The sequence below is a fragment of the Pogona vitticeps genome, chromosome 3 (genome assembly GCF_051106095.1).
Source record: "Pogona vitticeps strain Pit_001003342236 chromosome 3, PviZW2.1, whole genome shotgun sequence".
Lineage (NCBI taxonomy): Eukaryota > Metazoa > Chordata > Lepidosauria > Squamata > Agamidae > Pogona > Pogona vitticeps.
In genome coordinates this window covers 40700469-40704315 of record NC_135785.1, presented here as the reverse complement: position 1 = coordinate 40704315, position 3847 = coordinate 40700469, and the positions used below count along the sequence as shown (strand labels likewise).

General features: G+C 40.5%; 1 long non-coding RNA gene across 1 annotated transcript; it reads right to left on the bottom strand.

Moving 5' to 3' along the window:
• Positions 1-178: 178 nt before the first annotated feature.
• LOC144587835 (uncharacterized) lies at positions 179-835 on the bottom strand. The gene is made up of 2 exons (XR_013543006.1): positions 726-835; positions 179-233 (listed from the first exon to the last, which is right to left on the bottom strand). It is a non-coding gene; the product is annotated as an uncharacterized LOC144587835 (long non-coding RNA).
• Between the last annotated feature and the right edge of the window lie 3012 nt (positions 836-3847).

The window sequence follows — 3847 nt, the reverse complement described above, 5'->3', positions numbered from 1 at the left end:
AATTCTTCCGCCCGGGCAGTTGCATATAGAGCGACAAGCAATATTCATAGAGATAGAAAACAGTAGAGTTGCCTTTAACGCTGTACACAAGCAGTTTCTTTAGATCTTTCCATTTGTCCATATTCGGGTGCGGCAAGCACAATATTTCTACCTTCGCCGGAGTATTGGCGGGGTGCACGGGGCAGTATAAACAAAACAGAAACAACGAGAAATCCAAACCAAGCTGGCTTCATCTATCGGAACAAGACAAAATCGGCAGACGTGAAATAACTTTATTAGCATCAGCATTATTTAATCAGACTGGATGGTTAAAAAAAAGTTGGGGAGGAAGAAAAGAGAAAAGGACATCCCAATCTTTGGCTAAGAGTTTCAAGCCAGGAAGAAATGCAAAATCACCTCTGTGTGCTTCCTTTATTTAAAATATTTTTACCTTGCCTTACATCATTAAAAGACAACATTTAAGACTAAAACCAATGAGCATACGAAGGTGGTTTACATCATTCTAAAACAGTATTTAAGGTTTAAAAAATCCCAACGAGTATACAAAGGTGATTTACATCATTAAAAGGCAATCATTACAAGGCAATATTTAAAGCTAAAAACAATAAATATTCAAATAATAAAAGATCAAATAAATACCACTCTGAGAAACTGTAAACACAAGAAATAATAAACACATATTCAAAGCAGTAAGACTTAGCAATCCATTTAAAAATCCAACTCACACAGCCAGTCACTGAGGGAAAGCTTGATTTAAGAGAAAAGTCTTTGCTTGCATAAGGACAATAAAGCAAGGATAGGGCCAGCCTGGCCTCCTGTGGGAGGGAGTTCCAAAGTCTGCAGCAACAGAAAAGGCTCTCTCCTGTGCCCCCATCAGACACACCTGTGAAGGTGGCAAGACAAGAGAAAGGCCCCTCCTGATGATCTCAACACCTGAGCGGCTCATAATAGAAGACACATTCTTAGAAAAAGAACCCCAAATATTTCAACTTCTGTTTCTTCTCTCCCCCACTATTTTGACTTATGTAGCCTCGTTAAAATGTCGAGGAATCAATATAAATTGTTATGTAAAATCAATAAATAAAGAGTAGAAACTGATTCTTTACAATCAGATGGAACATGAGCCCCCCTCAAGAATATTGATTTGCCCCAAAGCTTAGAAGTTCCACAAAACAAACAAAAAAACAAAACAAAACCATGAGAATTGCAGCCTCAGAATATGACGTTTTAAACCCTCAAACAAGCTAGTGAAGCCTGAGGCAGATCCAGAAGTCAAAGAAAATGATCCTTTAAATTCTCCACCCTACTTGATATGAATATTAGGAAGCGAAATCAAAATAATTGTAGTACACCAATATATGAGATAAGGGCAATGGACTACACTGCAGGGTTGTCATAACTGTTCTGACTCTTCTCTGTACCCTGCAAAATAAGAATAGCACAAAACATATGTTGCAGTGTTCTCATGAACCATGTTCTTTCTCCCATAGCCCTGCCAATCTGGCCATTCACTAATAATTATGGTGCCATGGCTGTTAGTTTAAAAGCAAAAAAAGAGGCCACCCAAAATTATCTATACAGTATATCTAGGGTATCTATAGGTATAGAGAAATGTACTCTTTTTATAAATCATAAGGAAAAGAAAATTTTTAAAAAAGAATTACCTGCCAATATTGTGATCAATGACTCCCAGAATTGGTACTCTGAGGACATTTGAGCTACAGAAAGTTAGGGGGCAGGAGAAGAGGGGGAAAAGGAGGAGAAATATATTGGTCACTCAATGGAGTGTCAATATTAAGTGCAAGTGTAAATCAACTGATTGATTATAGCCACTATTTACGATCAGTGTTATTCATGTATGATTCAATGAGGTCCTTTCACAATATGCTGATATTTAAAAACACAAAACAGATAATTAAATTTGCCCAGCATGTAAGTATGTAAATACCTAGGTAAACATAACATAAAGGTAGCCTAAAACATCCAGGCATGTTGATTTAAGATTTGACAGATTTTGAGCTAGCCCATATTGGAAGCTTTGAACTGGCTTGTGGCAAATTGGTATTCTGGTCCTTAGAATAATACCTAGGATGAATATCATATAAGCCATTCCCCTTTTTTTAATCCTGGCTGCAGCTGGCACAGGGATAAATCATTTTCAGCAACAGCAGACATATTTGCTGTGCCAACTTCATTTGCACAAATTGTAACTGTCAGAACTGAATGCTCTTCTCACTGCACAGAAAGAACTATTTGATTATTGTTCTCTGTGCCGTGATTTTCAGCTAGCCAGCCTGTGGGGATGGTGAGGTCAGCGGCATGTGTTCTTCAAGTACCTGTGCTGAATGGATATTAATCCACTTCATTAATTTGTATTGAACAGATAACTGCTTTCAGATCACAAAGAGCTAGGTTGAAATTAGCTTGTGATCTAGATCTGACCGGTTCTGTTGCCCATTTTTCATCTGCTCACTATCTTGTTGCCAGGCTGCTGAACCTTTGAACCAAGCAGTCAGGAAACAGTGAAGTCGGGGAACTTGACGGTGTTGTGTGTTTAGTCGTTTAGTCGTGTCCAACTCTTTGTGACCCCATGGACCAGAGCACGCCAGCCCCTCCTGTCTTCTACTGCCTCCCGGAGTTGTGTCAGGTTCATGTTGGTTGCTTCGCAGACATTGTCCAGCCATCTCATCCTCGGTCGTCCCCTTCCCCTCTTGCCATCACACTTTCCCAACATCAGGGTCTTTTCCAGGGATTGTTGCATAATTGGGATGCAGTGCAGAAGCCCTCCTTGAGGTCCTATGTAAATATGCTCAGAATTGTATTGTATGTTGCTGTCATGGATGTACTACTAATATGATGCAATTTTAACTATCTGTTCTCAATGATAACTGACAATCGGACTTTATTCTGTACATGGGAGGTGATGGAATATAGCATGGATAATGTACAGTATTACATTAACGCAGACTTCATAATGTGCCAAAGAGCACTATGGCAGACAGTGAAACAGCAGGGAATTACAAAAAGCTAAAAGTACTGTAGAGCAACCATGTTCCTAACAATTTGATATGTATCTGTTTGAACATTTCATTCTATTCTTGGAAAACTCAGAGACATTGGAAACTTCTCTATGACGACTGAAGTTGTTTTTTCTACAAGGAGGGACTTCAGAGTGATGCAGCATTCTTAAGTTATCCCAAGAAGCGTGGCTGACAGCTGGTCACATTCCAGGCACACTTCCTGGAGTGGCTTCAGGATATCATGGCACACTGAAGTGTGGGTGGATTTTTAGGTAGCAGATAAAATCCTACACTGCTGTGCTTGACAAAGATCCCTTCTTTTACAATAAAATATTTAATATCCACTGAGAGTAGCTTAGCAGCCTCTGGCCAGAGCCCAAGGAAGATGGTCGAACGGCCCCAATCCAAGTCTCTGGGAAAGGAGTCCTAAATACCGTCTTTTAAAGGTGGAAGCTGCCTTGAGTGCTTTTTAAGGAGAAAGGTGGGGTAAAAATTTTTAAAATAAATAGAGCCATTGGGGCTGAACCCAGAAAGGAAGAACCCTGCAGCTGACAGAGTGAAACCCGTGGAGGCAGTAACAGAAACCCCAGAGGGAAAGGAGCAACACCTAGAGAAAGAGGAGGGAAGGCCTTATGGGGGATATAAAGAAGGTTATTGAGGCAGCCAGAAGAGAAGAGTTAAGAGATAGGGAAGAAGCCAGAGATCTGGAGATCCAGAAAGAGTCAGAGACCTGGGACCATCATCCTCAGCGAAGGAAGAAGTGGGCAAGGCTGGTTAGAGAAATGCCCCAGGGGAACTAGGGTATGCCTACCAAGCAGAGAACGACC